Source organism: Carex rostrata, chromosome 5 (assembly GCF_964058835.1).
Source record: "Carex rostrata chromosome 5, lpCarRost1.2, whole genome shotgun sequence".
NCBI classification, from domain to species: domain Eukaryota; kingdom Viridiplantae; phylum Streptophyta; class Magnoliopsida; order Poales; family Cyperaceae; genus Carex; species Carex rostrata.
In genome coordinates, this window is record NC_135922.1 from 5,839,575 (window position 1) to 5,861,106 (window position 21,532).

General features: G+C 33.1%; 1 long non-coding RNA gene across 1 annotated transcript; it reads left to right on the plus strand.

Annotated features, from left to right (window-relative positions):
• The first annotated feature begins 10,383 nt into the window (after positions 1–10,383).
• On the plus strand, positions 10,384–11,319 carry LOC144554625 (uncharacterized). The gene is made up of 3 exons (XR_013511669.1): positions 10,384–10,779; positions 11,106–11,150; positions 11,250–11,319. It is a non-coding gene; the product is annotated as an uncharacterized LOC144554625 (long non-coding RNA).
• The last annotated feature ends 10,213 nt before the right edge of the window (positions 11,320–21,532 follow it).

Consider the following 21,532-nt stretch of genomic DNA (forward strand, 5'->3'; position numbering starts at 1 on the left):
GTTTGGAATTGTTAGTATTACATAAATATCAGATGCTAAAAAATTGGTTATATTGTAAAATAAAGTAAATATGATTTATGTGAATGTTCATAATGTAACTTCTAATATTAATTCTCAATTTATAATCCACTACCTCATTACTATTGGTATTCATTTTCTCCTTTATTATTATAACGTCTCTTAATATACAATTTCTAACCTATAAATAGAGACTTTGTAAACATAAAAAAATGGACACAAAAGCAGATAATAAAATTATATTATTTCTCTCTCTATCTATCTCTCTTGTTATATATTTACTTTATTTTTGTTGTAACTTTACTTTAATTTTACAACATCTTATATATATCTTAAATTTTTTATTGTTCTTGTGCTTGAATACCAAAAAAGAAAGAAAAAAACACCTGCTCTGTGGGGGTCTCAAGTTCTTTCCGAATTTAAATTAAAAATATAAGAGTATCACAAGTTGATCAGGGGATTGAAAAAAGACTGCTATTTTACAGCCCTTGGGATTTGGCACCAGGTTACAGGCTACAATCACTTCAGAAAATTGCAAATAAGTGATAGACTTGAAAATTTAGTTGTTTCAAAGAATATGGTTCTCTCTACAATTGATCCGGGCAATGCGATTAAAATTGTCAATAAGTATCTCCGATGCAATAAATGATACAATACTCTAGTTTTGCTCACCAAAATTTCTTTGATTGAATAATCGATACAATACCGCTAGCAAAGCTATTTTGTACTATGATCATCAAGAGAATTTGATGAGTGTAACTCTAAAATCTATTAAAATTGTTGAAACTGATCAATTTCACAAGTGATATGTGTACATATAAATTTTACAATTTTCAAATTTATTTAGTGTGAAATAAAATGGCAAAAAATAATGCAAAATAAATGTATTAAAATAACATGTAGAACTTCATTTCTTTTACCTTTCAAAATTGTACTAAATGAATTCAAAATGTTCAAAAATTTTCATGTAAACACATTACTCATAAAGTAGATCGGTTTCAATGTATTGAATTCGTCACCAATAAAAAATAATAGATTCAGGAGTTATGCTCACCAAGTTTCACCATATTAAAATCACTGTTTTTCATAAAATTCTCAACCATCCAAAAAAGAAGTGATTTCCTACCTATCTAAAACAATAATATTTCTTTTTCAAAATAACATAAAATTTGGCCGTCAAACACATTTTATATGAATATCATGTTAAATGATTCTAATTGATTGTTGGAATATTAAAAATAATGATAAAGATGTGAGGTATAAATGAGGCAGAAAATATTCCAATATTTTTCTAGGTGTAAATAAATTAGAATGTATGCATATCCAGCTCTATACGTTAGACATTATTCATTCCCAAGTTAATCTTTTCTTGCATGGCTCGCAATATTTCTCCTTTGCATTGTTGCATCCTCGTTCTTGGATGTTTGCTTTATTCTCATTCTTCACAAGCCCTTGAGGAAAGCATTGTTGTTGGACAAGTATCCTCTCCATTACTGTAAAAGATTCCCTTCACTTTACGGTTTGAGATTAACTCTCAGCCGCTTTGAGAATTGGGCCAGCACAGGTAGCTGTATTAATGGGCTTTGAAATTTGTGCCAAGTTAAAATAAATGGTCCAGATCCAGTAATTGTAAAAGATTCCCTATTACAGTACCAGGGGTGATGTCAATTCCATGTTTTTGATGTCAGATATCCCTTGTTTAGCTCCGTTTTCTCTTCTCCAATATTATGTGTATTACAGTCTTGTGTAATCTCTCCGTTAATGCGAACTTCATTTGTTGTTGTTGTTGTTGTTGTTATTAGCTTAAATAAATAGCAGATAATTCATAGTTCAATTAATTTCTTTTGTTACTACAATGGTGACTTCTTTTAGATTGATAATCTGATGTAATAATTGCTGGGATGTACCACAGTTTCTAAATTAACAAATTTTCTTTAAAAAAAAACTATTTTTTAATGACATGCTAGCTAATTAATTGGTTCAAATATTTTCTTTCCTTATATGTAGCACTCTCACTCTCTTAATTGCAATTCATATTTAATTTTTGGGATGGAGTGATTTAGAAATTATGATTCCCTTAATTGCTAAACTCAGTGACGTGACTAATTTTAATTTCTAAATGTTTTCCGAGATAGAGATGCTCTTAATATTCCTTTCGTTCTATATGTGGTACCTTTTCGTTTTGATTGTGTTTTCTCTTTTGTAAATTTGAAGCTTAATTTAATAATTCATAAGAGGTATAAAGCATAATTGCAAGACAAGGAAATGGTGAAATGCTCTTGCTTTTAGTAATGTGGATATCCATATGTTTTATTCTTTACTTCTTTCCTCTTTGATGATATGAAAATTATTTGCTTGAGAGATTAGCTACATACTCTTTCCACTTTTAAACCCCTTAACAAACCAGAAATTTTAAATTTACCATTCATTAAAAAAAAGAACCAATTCACCACGAATTCTATGGAATTCAAAATTCACCATGGACGCAACTTCATGTTGCGTCCAAAAATTGGGTGGACCCCGCATTTTTTTTGGCCACTCAAGTTGGTTTAAAATTGAAGTTTTTGGATGCAAGACTCAACGTGAAGTTGCGTCCATGCTAAATTTCAAATTCCCACAAAATCATGGTTTTTTTATTTATCATATTTTTAATGGTGAAAATAAAAGTTTCGGCTTAACAAACAATTAGATTTCTTTTCCTTTACTTCATCGTTTTTTTCTCTATCTTTTTTTTTCCTCTTCCAAACAGGTTATAAGAGGAAGATAGGTATATTATATAGGGGTATCTTTCTTTTACTTTTAAAAGAAAGGTATATTAGGGTTTTCTTTTCTTCTTTTTGTTTTACTTTTCTGTTTAGGAGGTATATAAGAGGAAGATGTCTCCCTCTCTCCTCTCACTATCACTTCTAAATTTTGATAATTCCATACAAATAATTTTCCTTTTATCTTACATATAGTTGAATTTGAGCATCAATTTTAGTGTTTAGCGTTAAGGGAGAATTACAAAAGCAGAACAACAAACTAGAAAATAGAGAAACGCATGGAATGCTAGAGCAACAACTTCTCTATTTTGGATCATCTTTTACAAGGTAAAGATTTTATGTTGTCTTCAATCTTTCTGTGTATTATTATAACCTTCTCTATTATGTATATGGATCATATCATTTTATAATTACTTTATTATTATTTTACGATCATTGTTACCATTATGTTCTATTACTTACAAGTGTCATTTAATATTTGAAACGATTTTAGGATGATTTTAGTGGTAATTTCATAGTGGAAGACATAACATTTATATATTCTTAAAATTCTGAAATTCATATTGATATCAGACTATGTTTTTATAATATGGGTTATTCACTTCTTAGTGTGATTGCACATAAAAAAAGAGAAAGAAATTCATCACATCGGAGCGAATTATAAGGCTTCAATTTGTTTCAATTACTTTTGTAGCCTATAATTATGTGTACAAACAGCAAGGACAAGTATAAAAAAAAATTGGTACAGCTTTTTGATTTGAACTTATTGACTACAACTATAAGTATAAAAAAATTCAATTAAATAATTTAAATGATCTACTAGAAGTAGCAAATGTATACGATTTTTTTTTACTTTTTAGAAAGGAATTTAAGGAAACTAATATTGATGCAACCTTTCGACTCACACTGTGACTGTCCTTTGATCTTAAAAACGATCCAGTTGACTAGACGAGGGAAATTACTTGAGTCCACCACTCACAAGTCTCCAGGGAATACCAAAAAGGAATTAATGTCATTCTTAGGCGTCTGGCGTTGGGGAATTAAAGTAACAAGTCATTTATATATCTTATTAGGACAGGGTGTCATTTAATAACAAGTTTCTTCATCCCCCATTGCCTTCTCAGTGAAAATATCACCTCCCTTGTCTTACCTCTCGCTTTAGCATTGTCTGTTTAGAAGAATTGCCTCAAAGGAATATGTATGTACATGGAAGAGATGTTTTAGATATGAGTGACATGTCTTAGAAAATGATAGATAGAGCTGCATTATAACAGGAGGGGATGGATCGATCACGTGAAATTTTTTGCAATTCTTTTATCACACATGGATCATACAAAAAAATTGCATATGATTACAAGCATAATTTTTATCTAAAAAGTCTCCTAACGAGCATTTATACAAGCTTCTGAAAATGAGCTACAACATTCATACAGGTTTTTTTAATACTGTACATTATTCTTGGAGCACATTTATACATAGTTCTTTATAAAAATTTGTGTATGAATATTGAAGCTCATTTTCAGAGCGCCCTTTCTTGCTTTACACATGGATTTAATGAAAATTTTGAGAAAATGTATACGATGCACCTTAAGTTGATTAGCATTTTTGCGGTAGTGACACTTCGCAAAATATTTCATTAATTCGGAGAGAAAATGTTTTTGCTGACCATCTATACGAAAAAGGAAAATTACCTTGGGTAATCTTATGCATATTCATTTACTATATACGTACGGGAGGATTCTTGGAATTAAAGCCAAAAGAGGAGAATTTGTACGCCGTATTATCATATATATTATAAATATCAGTACCTCAAACAAGAGTATGACGAAAAAATGGTCCTCTAGGGTATTCTCATTGCTCGAATAATAAAAAATTAAATGTGCCAATACAAGATTTTGCAATTTGCATTGGTGTCTGTTCAAAAATGTAGCGGATGCAACTAGGTTTTTTTTATTATTAATTACATCATTTCATGCACGGAGATGACATGCCTTTGCGTGTCTAATTAATTACATCATTGCGTGTTTAATTACATCAAGTATATATTCATCCAGGAACCTCTAAGCCTACAAAACAAAGCAATCAACAAATGCAGCAATAATTTCATTGTCGCTAGTGTGCTCAAATTTTTCCCGAAATGGTACACTCTATCTTTTTATATATATATATATATATATTATTTTTTTGAGTGAAGGCTGGAGGTCAAGCCACCCAACTATTTAGTACCTTTGTTATTATAACAAAGGATTCTCCCCATTTAGGTTTCAAACCCATGACCTTTTACATAGAGACTATGTGCCTTTACCACTAAATCAAATGCTAGTTCTCCTATCTTTTTTATATAGATGTCAAAATGAAGGTTTTCTATGGAAAATGAGTGTTCATAAACTAATTAGAGAGAAATTCCTCTAATTCATATATTAATCATTTTTAAAATTCCTTTTGCGCACTGTGTGATTTAATGAAGGCATCAACTCAAGTTGTCATAAAGAAGGTTGGGCTAGTTGGCGGGAGTGGTGGGGTAGTGAAAGATATGAATATCAATGGCATCAATCACATTGTTAAGATCAGTGTTCGACATGGTTCTGTTATTCATGGTCTTATTGTACGTTTTCTACACGATATCGGTGAGCAAAGTACCGAGGTGTGGGGTGGACAAAGAGGAAATCTGGCAGAGGTACTGTTGGAATATTTAGAGAGGAAATAAGAGAAGCAGACAAAGTTCAATATTATGTATTTGAAAAGGAGATACAAATTGTCTATTATCTAACTGCTATATATAAAGCAGAATAGATCCAACCCCTGAAGAGTTACAACCCTTCACTTAACAAACAGTTACAAAATAGAGTGCGCCTAAATTAGCAATTTAAATAAACAAAGACAACCCTAATAAACGTAAATTTACTCACAGCCCTTCACTCATTTCTCTAATAACAGAAATTATCTAAGTTTGAATCATTTATTCAACACCCCCTCTTGATTCAAACTTGGTTACTCCTATCTTCCTGCGCATAGCTAGAAAATCAGCTGCTGGTAACGCCTTGGTCAGAATATCAGCTTTCTGGTCTGCAGTGGGCACATATTCCAATTCAATAGTGTTATTTGTGACTAACTCCCTGATGAAATGAAGTTTAATATCAATGTGCTTTGATCTACCGTGATACATCGGATTTTTGCACATAGCTATTGTTGATTTGTTGTAGCATTTAATCACTACTGATCCTTCCTGTTGCTTCTCAACATCTTTCAAAATTCTACTGAGCCATACCCCTTGACAAGCTGCTGTACATACTGCTACATACTCCGCTTCTGTTGAGGAAAGCGCTACTGTTGGCTGTTTCTTTGATTTCCAGCTGACAGGACTTAACCCCAAACAGAACAAGTAACCAGATGTACTCTTCATATCTTCATAACACCCTGCCCAATCACTGTCACTGTACCCAGACAACTTTCCTGTACTCTTCCTATCGTACCACACCCCATACTCAGTTGTTCCAGAAATGTACCTCAGAATTCTTTTCGCTGCTCCCATATGGTGTTTTGTTGGATTGTGCATAAATCTTGATACAACTCCAACTGAAAACGAAATATCAGGTCTTTTGTGAGTAAGATAAATTAAGCCACCCACCATACTTCTATATCTCACACCATCAGCTGATGCACTTCCATCCTCCTTGACTAATTTTTCTTTTGCGTTCATGGGTGTACTCATTGCCTGACAGTTCTCCATCTGAAATCTTCTTAAAAGGTCACAGGCATATTTCTTTTGTGAGACAAAAATGCCCTTGTCATCTTGAATCACTTCCAAACCCAAGAAATATTTCATCCTTCCTAAGTCAGTCATCTCAAACTTCTTTTTCATACTCTCTTTAAACTGATCAACTAAACTCTGATTTGTTCCCATGTAGATCATGTCATCTACATAAAGACACACAATCAGCAGTTCATTTCCACCATTCTTCTTTATGTAAAGATTAGGTTCACTACTGCTCCTTTCAAAACCAGTTTCAAGAAAGTGACTATCAATTTTACTGTACCATGCTCGTGGGGCCTGTTTTAATCCATACAAAGCCTTATCCAATTTGTATACATGCTCCTTTTTCCCGTGAACTTCAAACCCCTTTGGCTGCTCTATGTAAACATCCTCCTTCAATTCCCCATTTAAAAAGGCTGATTTTACATCAAATTGATACACTGTCAGTTTTGAATGTGCTGCAATTGCCAAAAGAGTTCTTATGGTTTCAAATCGTGCCACAGGAGAAAATGTCTCATCAAAATCAACTCCCTGCTCTTGAGTGTACCCTCGCACCACAAGTCTAGCCTTATGCTTCAGTATTTCACCCTCTGGTCCTACTTTAGTTTTGTACACCCATTTCACCCCAATTACATTTTTTCCTTCCGGTAATCTTACCAATCTCCAAGTTTTGTTCTTCTCTATTGCTGCAATCTCATCCTTCATGGCTACTTTCCACTCGTCCTTCATAGCTGCTTCTTCAAAACATGTCGGATCAGCCACTAACATTACTTGCGTTGATTCATACAAGTCTGTTAGTGCTTTTGTCTTCCTGTTTGTGAGCCGCACATCTCTCCCCCTCCTGGTATAAGTTTTCAGAGGAGTTTCGACAACTTCATTTCTATCCAATATCTCCTGCTCTTCACTCCTATCACTTTCATCTTCTATTAATTCACTATCAGTAACTGTAACAGTTTCTTTTTCAGCAGCTACCGCTTCTTTCTTCTCATCCAAATCCCAACATGACCCTTCATCAAAAACAACATTTCTATTCACTGTAACCTTTCCACTTACAGGATCATATAACCTGTACCCTTTTGACTGCTCACTGTACCCAATAAAGATTTGTTTTAGAGTTTTGTCATCAAGTTTACTTCTCATGTGATCATCAATGAACCCATAAGCTATACAACCGAATACTCTAAAATAACTTACATCGGGTTTCTTTCCAGACCAAGCTTCCAATGGAGTAACTTCACTCACTGCCTTGGTTGGTGATCGGTTCAGTATATGAACTGCTGTTCCTACAGCTTCAGCCCAAAATTGATTAGGCAGCTTCTTCTGTTTCATCAAACTCCTTCCCATTTCAACTACTGTTCTATTCTTCCTTTCTGCTACACCGTTTTGTTGCGGTGTATACAGTGTGGTCAGCTCATGGTGTATCCCTTCTACTTCACAAAATTCATTGAACTCTCTTGAAGTAAACTCCCCTCCCCTATCAGATCTTAGAACTTTTATACTGCTGCCTGATTGTTTTTCAACCAAAGCTTTAAACTTCTTGAACACATTGAATGTTTCAGATTTGGCCTTAAGAAAATAAATCCAACTTCTCCTACTAAAATCATCAGTGAACAATAAGAAATACTTACTGCCACCTAAAGATGTAGTCTTCATTGGCCCGCATAAGTCGGTATGCACAACCTCAAGAATGTTCTCAGTCTTTCTACTTTGATTCTTTGGAAATGGTATTCTGGATTGTTTTCCATACACACATCCCTCACAAAATTCTACTTCATCAATCGCAGGTATACCATAGACCATCTCTTTATGACCCAATAACTTCAAACTTGACTCATTTAAATGCCCATATCTCTGATGCCACAGATCAGAGATCTTCGTCCCCTTTGCAATTAATGCCCGATCCATCACAGTGGTCATTTCTAGAGGAAACAATTTGTTTGCAGCCATTTCTACTTTTACAATTAACTGGTCACTTGTCTTCTCTTTTATGGTACAGGTTTTACCATCAAATACAACGAAATAACCGTTATCAGTCAATTGCCCAATACTCAACAAGTTTTGTGACAATTTTGGAATGAAATACACGTTTTGAAGATTTTTCATACCGGTTGCTGTAAGAACAGATACTGTCCCTTTACCTTCTACTTGAATCATCTTATTATCTCCAAGTTTCACTTGATGCTTAAAGGATTCATCAAGAGTAACAAACTGCTCCTTATGCCCTGTCATGTGATTTGAGCACCCGCTGTCCAGAAACCAAATCGTGCTTGGATCAATTTTGTGACTGGTGTAAGCCATGAAAAGTGCATCATCTGTCTCCTCATACTCCTCTTCATTCTCCTGGGCGAAACTTGCCTGACCTTCTTCTCTTTTTTTGGTGTAACACTGAGATTGAAGATGCCCCAGTTTGTTACAATAATAGCAACGCACCACCCGTTTACTTGGCTCTTGACATTCAGATTTGTAATGTCCCATCTTATTGCAGTTATAACACCTAACTCCTTTCTTAAACTCATCGGATGAGTCACAATCTGACGAATCAATATTCCTTCCCCCTCTGGAATTCGATTCTCCAGTGGTGCTTCCCCCTCTCGAACTCGATCCCCTGCCTCTTCTCCCTCTAGCAAAACTACCCCTGCTTCTTCCTCTTCCTCTCACAACTTCTCCTCTTACATAAAAGGCTTGTTCTCCAACCGATTCTTCCCTTTTCTTTAATCTAGATTCATGTGTCTGTAGAGATCCTGTAAGTTCTATGAATGAATAATTTGCTAAATCTTTGGATTCCTCAATCGCAGCGACAACATGATCAAAATCAGGATTTAGACTTCTCAACACTTTGGAAACCACCGTCTGATCTGACACCGTATCACCATATACCTTCATTTGATTCACCACATCCTGCACCTTTGTAAGAAAAGTTTGGATGTTCTCTTCAGGCTTCATCTGCAGTGTCTCAAAATCCCTTCTCAATCCCTGAAGTTTCATCCCCTTTACCCGAGTGTTCCCTTCAAACGAAGTAGACAGATTCGTCCAGGCTTCTTTGGCATTTTCTGCTGCTGCGATTTTGGGAAAGACTGCATCGCTAACACCTTGTTGAATAAAGCACATCGCCCTTGAATCCTTCTTAACATTTTCTTGATCAGTTTCCGTCAAACCAGCCTCAACTATGTCCCATAACCCATGAGACTTAAGCAGCGTTTTCATCTTGATACACCAGAAATTGTAATTCTCTCCATCGAATTGAGGAATGGTAGATTGATTCATGGTTCTAACCTTGCTCTGATACCAGAATGTTGGAATATTTAGAGAGGAAATAAGAGAAGCAGACAAAGTTCAATATTATGTATTTGAAAAGGAGATACAAATTGTCTATTATCTAACTGCTATATATAAAGCAGAATAGATCCAACCCCTGAAGAGTTACAACCCTTCACTTAACAAACAGTTACAAAATAGAGTGCGCCTAAATTAGCAATTTAAATAAACAAAGACAACCCTAATAAACGTAAATTTACTCACAGCCCTTCACTCATTTCTCTAATAACAGAAATTATCTAAGTTTGAATCATTTATTCAACAGGTACAACCTTTTTTCATCTCTAAACTAATAGAATTCCAACTCTGTGAGTGAGAAGTGGAAAGTCTTATTTCTTGGTAAAGCAAATTGACCACATTGATCCATTACTGATAATAATAGAAGAAGAATGTAACGAAATGCAGGACATTATCCTACTGTTAGCAGGGCCACTTGAACTGGTACTGATAATTGTACCAACAAGGCTTCTTAAGTGATGAAAAACAAAATAATATAGGGACCAAGGATTTTTCTATGAAATTTGGCAGGAAAAATATAAAAGTAATCATTAAATCGAACCTACACTTATGTTGGAATGAAATGAAGTTAATTTTGTCACCAATTTTGAACTTTGATTAATGTGTTCATCAATAGTAAATGTTGATTAATGTAGCCACCAAAAGGATATTAATGATATATGTAATATGCTCTTTGTCTTGTAGTTAAATCTTGAAGATTCTGAGTACATTACCTCCGTTAAAGGCCACTATGGTTTCTACTGGGGTATGATTGTTTTGAGATCACTTAAATTTGAGACAAACATGAGATCTTTTGGACCATATGGTCGAGAAGATGAATTCCCTTTTGAACCTCCAGCAATTAGTGGTCAAATTATTGGTTTCTATGGACGCTCAGGAAAATATCTTGATGCACTTGGAGTTTACGTCAAGGTGTGTAATAAAATTATTATTATTGATAATAAACATTTCTATTTTATCTGTTGTAAAATCCATCTGAAATCAAGTAACATACAATTTAAAAAAATATTCTACATTATTAAAATGTTAAACAAAATACACCTTCAGATTTGTAAACAAAACATAATTCTTGGACCCAAATATAGATCATATCATGCTTTCATTCTCTTCTCTCTCGTGTACTTCCACCTTGTATTGTCTAATAGAAAATGTATTAAGTCGACCTCCAGGTAATTGTCCTCTAATCTGTATTCATTTCCTCCTTTTGGAAATTAATATCTACAATTTACTTCACCCAGGACAGAGAAGAAATCATCAAGAAAGAACTTGAGGATTGCAAGCAGGTCTCTTTTTCTCACCATATTCCCCGCATATATATTTCTTACATTGTTTAATGAGTCACTTGGAGATTGTCAATATTGATTTTTCTCTCTTTCGGACAGAATTTGAAACACACAGAGGTCAAATATTTGAAGTTAATGCCAAAATTAAAAGCTGAGTTGGATCACAAAGATGAAATTCAAAAGAAGCTCGAATCGGAGGTACTGATCGTGGAGTATTATTTTTCATACTTTTTTAATTGGTTGTTCACTTTTAATTCACTCGCATATGCATTGGTTTTTCTATTGATAGATCGGGTCCTTAAAAAGAAAGAATAATGAAATACCAAAATTAAGAGCTGAGTTCGATAACAATGATGAAATTCAAAAGAAGCTTGAATCTGAGGTACCGATTGTGGAGTATTATTTTTCATACTTTTTTAATTGGTTGTTCACTTTTGATTCACTCTCATATGTATTGGTTTTTCTATTGATAGATTGAGTTCTTAAAAAGTCAAAATGATGAATTACCAAAATTAAGAGCTGAGTTGGATAACAAAGATGAAATTCAAAAGAAACTCGAATCTAAGGTACTGATCGTGGAGTATTATTTTTCATACTTTTTTAATTGGTTGTTCACTTTTAATTCACACACATATGCATTGGTTTTTCTATTGATAGATCGAGTCCTTAAAAAGCAAGAATGATGAAATACCAAAATTAAGAGCTGAGTTCGATAACAAAGATGAAATTCAAAAGAACCTCGAATATGAGGTACTGATCGTGGAGTATTATTTTTCATACTTTTTTAATTGGTTGTTCACTTTTAATTCACTCGCATATGCATTGGTTTTTCTATTGATAGATCGGGTCCTTAAAAAGAAAGAATAATGAAATACCAAAATTAAGAGCTGAGTTCGATAACAATGATGAAATTCAAAAGAAGCTTGATTCTGAGGTACCGATTGTGGAGTATTATTTTTCATACTTTTTTAATTGGTTGTTCACTTTTGATTCACTCTCATATGTATTGGTTTTTCTATTGATAGATTGAGTTCTTAAAAAGTCAAAATGATGAATTACCAAAATTAAGAGCTGAGTTGGATAACAAAGATGAAATTCAAAAGAAACTCGAATCTAAGGTACTGATCGTGGAGTATTATTTTTCATACTTTTTTAATTGGTTGTTCACTTTTAATTCACACACATATGCATTGGTTTTTCTATTGATAGATCGAGTCCTTAAAAAGCAAGAATGATGAAATACCAAAATTAAGAGCTGAGTTCGATAACAAAGATGAAATTCAAAAGAACCTCGAATATGAGGTACTGATCGTGGAGTATTATTTTTCATACTTTTTTAATTGGTTGTTCACTTTTAATTCACTCGCATATGCATTGATTTTTCTATTGATAGATCGAGTCCTTAAAAAGCAAGAATAATGAAATACCAAAATTAAGAGCTGAGTTGGATAACAAAAATGAAATCCAAAAGAAGCTCGAATCTGAGGTACTGATTGTGAAATATTATTTTTCATATTTTTTAATTGGTTGTTCACTTTTGATTCACTCGCATATGCATTGGTTTTTCTATTGATAGATCGAGTCCTTAAAAAGCAGGAATGATGAATTACCAAAATTAAGAGCTCAGTTGGAAAACAAATATGAAATTGAAAAGAAACTCCAATATGCGGTACTGATCGTGGAGTATTATTTTTCATACTTTTTTAATTGGTTGTTCACTTTTAATTCACTCACATATGCATTGGTTTTTCTATTGATAGATCGAGTACTTAGGTCGTGAATATGATAAAAAGGAACATAAGAATGTGTTCGAAGAATTATTTAGAAATGAATTAAAAAAAATTGGAGAAGCAATCGACTCTAAGGTACTGATTGTGGAGTATTGTTTTTCATTCTTTTTTAATTGGTTGTTAACTTTTCATTGACTCGCATATGCATTGGTTTATCTATTTGTAGATTCAATCTTTCGTGGAAAAAGTGAATAAATGTAACATTATGTAATTTTAGGTATGTATGATCTAATTGAAAATTTCATTTCAAATATATAATCAATTATGTAACGCCACATAATTAAAAATACTAAATTACTGTATGACATAAATAATTGATATACATATTTATTTGTCGTTCAATATTATCGTTCTTTCTTTTTTCAACCTTCTTTTAGATATGTCTATTTAACAAATTACCCAAATTAAAATACCTTTAATAAAACCAATATGTGTCGATGCATATCAGTATTTTAATGGTATATAATTATAAGTTAACCAAACACACAAGGCCCAATTTAACATATTATTAGTTTCGGCAGCCCACAATATATATATTCTTAAATTACCCAAATTAGAACAATAACTTTCCAAAATAACCACCTTACATTTAGCGTCTTTTCGCCTTGTAAATAGCAACTGCTTTTATAATTAAATTAACTCATCTGTAGCGTACTCTCTCTCTCTCCGCTTTCTTCACAGAAGAACAAGAAAAAGGTTAGACCTCTACGAAAATATTTTTTTCTTTTCATTAATTATTTTCATAGTAACTAATTAAGATGTTCACCCTGTTGGATAAGAGTTCTTATGTTCAACCTTACGTTCAATTATTTGCATAGTAATTGAAGTAAAACAATCTCTCATATATATTCACTTGTTGGATAAGATTTCTTATAGTTTGTATTTGATATAATATCTACTTATATTTATTTATTTCATAATAATTCCTGAAAATTATATAATTTCTGAATATTATTTATAAGATTCCTTATATTTATTATTTCCTATAATCGGTGGAATTCAAGAAGGATTTTGATTGTCAGAAAATTATGGGATTTCATAAATCTGTTGGTTAAATAATAATCAAATATTTTAGATAATCATACTTTGTCTGTTTTTACTCTTTCAAAAATTCCGTATTATCTATAATTCTATATATAAATGATGTCTCTAAAATATTACGAACTTCCTGATACATACATATATATTTCATCAAAGCATCATACTAATTTAATTATATGTATTTTATATAATATATTATTCTTCCGTCTCATCACTGAATCAATATTTTTATCTATACAAATTACTTTGATTATTATTAATATTAACATTTTGAATTTAACTTACAATTAACCTTCCTGATTTGAAACTAATTAAATTGTTTATATGTCTCCAGTATATACAGGCATATAAATCGTACTATGTATATATTCACAAATTGATTCTAATTATGTTATTTATATTAAATAGTAAAATTTCACCAAAGACCCCAAGATTATTCACCGATGACCCTGAAATTATTTTTATTATAAACAAGCCTAGTTATAATCTTAATCAGAATCCTTATTGTTTCGCGTTCACCTGCTGTAATAGGTACTTAGCATAATCCCGTCTTGTTTAATAGATATAATTTTGTTAAATGAGAAGTGTATATAAATATTAATTAGAAATCATGTTTCATGGTCTAGATCCGAGTGTCAAAGTAGGAAAAGACGTAGAGACAACAGTGAATTGCCACACGACAACAAGTACGGGTTTCTTGGATATTGTCAAATTGTTACTTACCATATTGTGTGCATTTTATTTATTTAGTTTTGGAATTGTGCATGTTGAATCGAACGATCCCTTTGGTTTGTTTATAGATACAATAGGATTATTCATATCGATCATGAGACTTATAATTAAGTAGGATGTGTTGAGCATGACATTGGGTAGTGTTGAATGAAATGAATATGGAATGCAACGGATAAGTTAAAGGAAAGGGGCTAACATGTGTTGAACTCATGTTGGGATGTATACATTGGGTCTAGGTTCGACTAGACCCCTCGTTAATGTGACTGTAGGTGAAAGCGGTCCTGTCACGGGTCAAAATCTAGCATAGGGTGGATTTCCCGTCTAGTGCGACAGCCAATATCTAGAATAGGGTGGGTTCCCCGTCTAGTGAGAAAGTCTCCCGTTGTTGGTTGGATTTCCTAGCGGGTTGGCGGTCTTCCAATGTTGGTTGGATTTCCATTGGATTGGCAAATGAACAGATTAACGGAAAACTTGAAAGATAACTAAAGAGGGGTTTGTGTGTGTGTGTGTGTAATTTAAAAATGCATTAGTAAGATTGTATGTGAGGATATATTTTCAAATATCATATTTGTGTTAATAAGTCAATTTTTCAAAATCTGAGACTGGAACTAAATCCCGTACTAAGAGACTGTTCGATCTCTCACCCGTTCTCACATTTATGTGGGTTCCAGGAAATGATGAAGCGGACGGTCAGCACGAATAGAAGAGATGTGGATCAAAAAGTCAATGAACAGACAGCTCAAGTATCTTTTTATTTTTATTTTTAGTTAAGACTTTTAAATTATCTCTCTGAAAGTGGATACATAGACTGATATGGCAATTATTGATTTGTTTGTCATGTTTGTCTTGATCTCATGTTGAAATTATGTTATGTGCTTGAACTATTTGTGGTGTTAAAATACTTTGTTTGATTTAAGACAAGTTGCATGAAAATTTATTATTAGTAATGTATGTGATGTGCACACGCCTTATGTATAAACACGTGGCGGGTTGTCTCGGAGGGTGACAATGAGTTACTGCAAACTAAGTTTAATTAGTATAGAGGTCGTACTTTTGATGCACTTGCAAGAATTGAGAGCCATATTATTTTTCATAGTTTTTAAATTAGTCATTCAATTTTGATTGATCCACATATGCATTGGTTTCTCTATTGAAAGATTAAGAACATAGAGAATGAGAATGAGGAACTACAGACTAAGGAGAAGGGTTGCAAACAAGGAATTGCTACAGTCAAGGTACGTATAGCTTTGTATACCAGTATGAGGTCTGTTCAATTTATTTTTAATCAGTTCTAAGGTTGAACTAAACAGAAAGAAAGGGAAAGGGAGTATGACACGGTTTATATTTAAGTCCTACGGGAGTATGTTGTTAATAACTATAAATATAAATATTTCATAAAACTGTCCTTATTTGCATACATATAATGTTTATTTGCTTTTCTTATCTCCCTTAGTTTCCTTAATTTTACATTTGTCCTCGTAAATTATCAGAACTACTAATTAATAATAGAAAGTATATATGTTGGTAAAATGTTGTTCGCATTATTTGGTTTCTCCTAACGCTAGATTAAATATTCGTATGCCAAATCAGCAGCCATGTCAGAAGAGCACTTATAACACTTCCTCCAGTTCTATCCCGTGCCGTTCGCTAACTTCCTCCAATTCTAACGCTTCTGGACCCACATTGCAGCAGAATTTACCCTCAATGGTCACGGACAGCCCTTTAATAGCGGGGCCCATGGCCCTTACAATTCTAAACCCTAAACCTGAGTCAACTCGGAATCGGACAGGACCAAGTGGAGTTTCACCCGAGTCTTGTGCCCATGTGAGTTTCTCAGCAAAAATCGGATGAACAGTGCTTGACTCGGCCGATTTTCTGATTTTCCAGCTGAGTCAAGCCGAGTTTTACTCCGAGTTGAGCCGATTCAAAAGAAAAATAGCAGATTCGCACCAACCTCGACTGAGTCTCAGCTGGCTTTGATGTCGTAGGGTGACTTGGACTGCATGGAGGCTTGAAGAAAGGTTGAACAAGGAGTTTGTGGCGATTCTCTTCTATTTGAGGCTGATTCCGCATCTTTTACGTGTTCGATTTGAGAAGATTAAGTGTCAATTTGAGAAGATTTTCGATTTGGGACAAAAGAGCAGGAAGAGAAATGTATACACTTTTATAAATGAATTTGGTTTATGAGACCACTAGGTATAGATGTGAAAAAGGTGTATGGTCTACAGTGGACCAGTGGTAACAAAAAAGAATGAGTTGAAGATACATTTAGTTAAACAAATATTCATTCTAGTAAAATCTCAAAGATCAATTGGCACATGAAATTTGCTCCTCAGCATACTATTCTTTGGAAACTCAATTATAAAATTAATTTGGACTATCATATAAATTGAAAAATTATTATAATATGAATTGAGAAGCTACTGGATAAAATTCATTCGAATTGTAATAATATGAACAAGTGAGAAATTATTATTATATTTATTTTACTTAAATATAATTATAATATAAAAGAATAATTTTCATGTTTAGTCATACTTGATTCAAGCTAGATATCTTTAAGTTGTATGATTGTAATAATATCCTTTTCAAAATTAATTATGGAATTACAATAATTAATGTAATCATTTAATAATTGCAATTCATATTCTTTTGTATTTAATTTAATCATTTAATAAATTCTATCCATATTCTTTTGTATTGAGGCTCACCTTTCTATTTAGTTTTCTTATAAAATTTTTTATCAATTTTTTTCTATATTTTAGCTACAAAACAAGTTTTGCCAAAAAAATCCGAGTTTCCGATCCAATTCTTCCGATTCCGATCGATTCATCCGATTCGGATTCTACAGTCAAGTATCCGATTCCGATTCCGATTCCGAGTTTCAGAACCACGGCGGCACCCAAACTGAGCGTCCCTGTTTCATTTAATTTCTTCCCAAGCCATTAACCGTGCTGCCCGGTTCCTTCTCTTGCTCTCTCTGTCCTTCAACTGAGTGAAAATTAGAATCAATCCACCCCAATTCATTCTCCGCATATGGCATTTTCCTCCCCATGTATGAATTAAGATTATGAATTAGATCATTGCTTTCCTTACTCAGATCATCTTTTGCTTTTCGTAACAAAACAGTTGTGCTTCTGAGAAAAATATGTTGAATTTAAATATGTTGATTGAAATATAAAAAATGGTTTATAGTGTTCAATATCATAACACGATTTTCATTAGTCAAATTAGATCTACTGTTACATCATATGGTTTAATGGCTAGCATCTAAGTTTGAGGCAATATACATTCCATATCTTGTCCAATTTTATCCTATAATAATAACCTGTGTACCTTCCCTTGTTGTCTAACATAAACCGAAATCTTCAGAGAAACTTTCAAATCACATTTTTGTAGTATAATTTAGAAGAAAAACACTCCATGAATGCATCTAGTTATGTAATCCCCAGATTATTGTATAATTGTCTTCTGATGCAGATATATATTTATATAGAGTAATAGATATATAGAGTAATATAGTTTGCAAGATTTTACCATTCACTTTCTATTCTGTTGAACTTTTTGAGGCCATGAAATATTATTTTTCACATGAACAAAAAAGTAAATAGTGTTTTTATCATTATTTTTATGTTGTTAATTAAATTAAGGGAATGCAAGTGCAGGAAGAAGGCTTGTTGCAAGTCGAACATCACAATCCTTGTCCTATTCGGAGTTGCAATCCCAACTTAACATTAACAAGGTTTAATTTTTTTTTGCCTTCTCATCTCATCCAATCCTTAATTTCCAGCTTTTGACTTTATTTACTTTTGCAATTGTTCGAAAGTAGCATATTTAATTTTTTATTGGGAAGCAGCGAGCTAGAGTGATTGAGATTGCATGTAATCCGATGGATGTACTGTGTGTTATTAAATAAATTGATTTATGCATATCAAATTATTCACCTTTGATTTATGCATATCAAATTATTCACCTTTAATATATTTATACACCTATAATATGAGATAGATTTGTTAGTCATCTAAACTTGATTTTTCATGTCATACAATTCAATTAATGTTACGTTATAATTTTGTGATTTAACTATTAATATTAACTTTTCGTATGGTTTAGTTTTTCATTTCAGTTTTGATTTTGTGATTGACAGTTTTGATCTCACTTACATATATCATACAAAATTTAGTAAAGTTGGTCAGTTGTATATTGAGGGTTCAAATGCCTCATTCAAAAAATGTGCTCCGAGACCAATTTTTTTTTTTTAATGCCTCATTACTATTTTTTTACTTAGGTACAAAATTACTATTTCTAGACTATCTAAAATTACTGTTGAGATTGAGCATGAGAGAGAATTTGATTCGATGCCTATCAGACCCCCTTTGTTCCCTTGTAAAAAATGTTGAAATGTGAAAATTTTTCTGAGTGTGAAAAATGGGTTGTGGACTGAAATTAAAATTGAAATGAATATAAATGATTTTTTGGTATTTAGTTTTTTTTTTTTTTGCGTTGTACCTAGCTGATTTGGTTTATAAAGCCAAAGCATGGATAGATGTGGGATACACTGACATAAAAAGAAAACTCCTTTATAAATAAAAACGAATATGGTGGCAATAAAAAGAGAGAACACCATAAATGAGAAAGAAATAAAGATCAACTAACACAAAAAGCTTCAACCAAATTGAAATACATATGAGTCTTTCAAATGCTGTTAACAACCTAATGTCAAATCACAAAATGCTGTTAAAAACAATATACTTAATAGCACCGACTCGACCATTCCTTCACATACAAATAATCTAAAATTACAATGACTTGACCCTCACTACCTCTCTCTCTGTCTCTTCAATAGCAAAGGGTTCAAATCATAACAATTAGCAAATATTTTCAATGCCAAAAAATGAGAATGGAAAAGAACTCCAGAACTCAGATAAAGGAACTCACATTTCAATTTATCTTGGTCTAGTTATCATCGATCATATAAGTAGTTCCATGGGCACGACTACTACTGGCACCAACACGGTTCCTGTTGTAAGTGCCGGGGATATTTGATTGGAAAGGCGCAGGGAAAGGGTTAGTTGTGCCACGATTGACTGACAGGTGGGGTCTAAGGGTTAATGTGGATCACACGGCTCAGATCAGACAAGAAAGGATGCATAAAAGTTGGATGTATTTTTAGTGTTTATTTTTTTGTTAATGATGTGAGAACTTGGGTTATCTATATGACCAAAGTTGTTTATTATTTTGAACTTGGGGTTATCTACAAGAACTGTCGTTGATTAATTAAGAGCACAATAATTATTTTCTTTCTTAATCAATATTTTAGATTTAGTAAACTTAGAAATAGAAACATTAAAGCATTTGCTTTTGATGGATAAATATACAAATTAATTTAATGTTTTGATGGACAAATGTCTAATACAAGAGACGATATATTCATGAACATGCACAACTTTATATATGAACTAACAATAATAAAACCAAATGGATGAATCAATAAGACTCAACAATTTATTTTGGCCCAAACAAATAACTAACCAGGCCTGAGGCCCAGTCCAAGGATGGGCAATTTACAGATCTAAAGATAAACAACGGCCTAGACAATTGAAATTATATATGAATTAAGAGGAAAGCTCAAATGCTCCAATTTCGTGTTCCAATCATGCCTCACAATTGAAGTTAATGTGATGGATCAATGCTCTTTTCCATGTTGTTGGAAAAATTAATGCGATGGTAGTTTCGAGATGTTGACTAGGGCTGGCAAAAAAATTCGTAATTCATGATTCGATTCAGGTTTGATTCGAGTTTAATTCGATTCAAAATGGGTTCGAATTGAAACGAACCAAACCAGGTTCGGTTCGAAATTAATTCAAACCAAACTCAAACCTAGCCTGGTTCGATCGAAATGGGTTCACGAACTTATATGGTTCAAATTTCATAATAACATCGGTCGTTCATTTACCTGATGAAAATTAAAACCCAAGATAGAGAGTCATAATTTAACTTAGCCGACGCTCCATCGCTCTCAAATCTCAATAACCTAGTTCCCTCTCTGCCTCTCCCTAACTCACTCTCCCTCTTGCTCTAAAACCTAGCCGACGCTCTCGACGACTGGCTGTCTCTCCGGCCTAGACGGTTGTCTCTCCTCTCTCTTCGACTGTCTCTCCTCCGCCTTCTCTACCTTTCATATTCTCACTTCATTAGATGGGCCGATTGAGGATTTGATCAGTGAGCACTCGAGGTGTCACATCCCGACGATAGGATTGACAACCCACCGCGCAAAGCAATTCTATTTTAATACACAACATAATTATACATACATTACCAATGACAAGTAGATCGATAAGCCACAATACATGAAGTATTTTTTTTTCTCAAAGTGTCATGAGTTATATGTAACAAAACAAATCGATATAAATCTGATACGGTATAATAAAATACAAATGAAATACCATAGCAGATTTATCGGAAACAACATATACTTTTATTGTGACAAATTCCGCAATCTTTGAGTTTGACATCTCACCTCAGCGTCTTGCGCTCCGTACCTGGAACCCACAAAGTGGAACGGTGAGAGATTGAAAATCTCCCAGTGCAGTATTCAGTTCCAGTCGAGTTATCCTTAGATCCGACCAACTGAAACTAAAACAACACCGAGCACAAACAATATAGACTACAAGAATAATATAAGAATCAAAGAATCTAACTTACCAACTATTAGTCAAGAATAAAAAATATAAGTTCACTTTAAGAAATTCTTCAAGTACCACTTTAAGAAATGCTCAAATATCGCAAAAGAAATCAGCAAGCTAGAGAAACAATTGA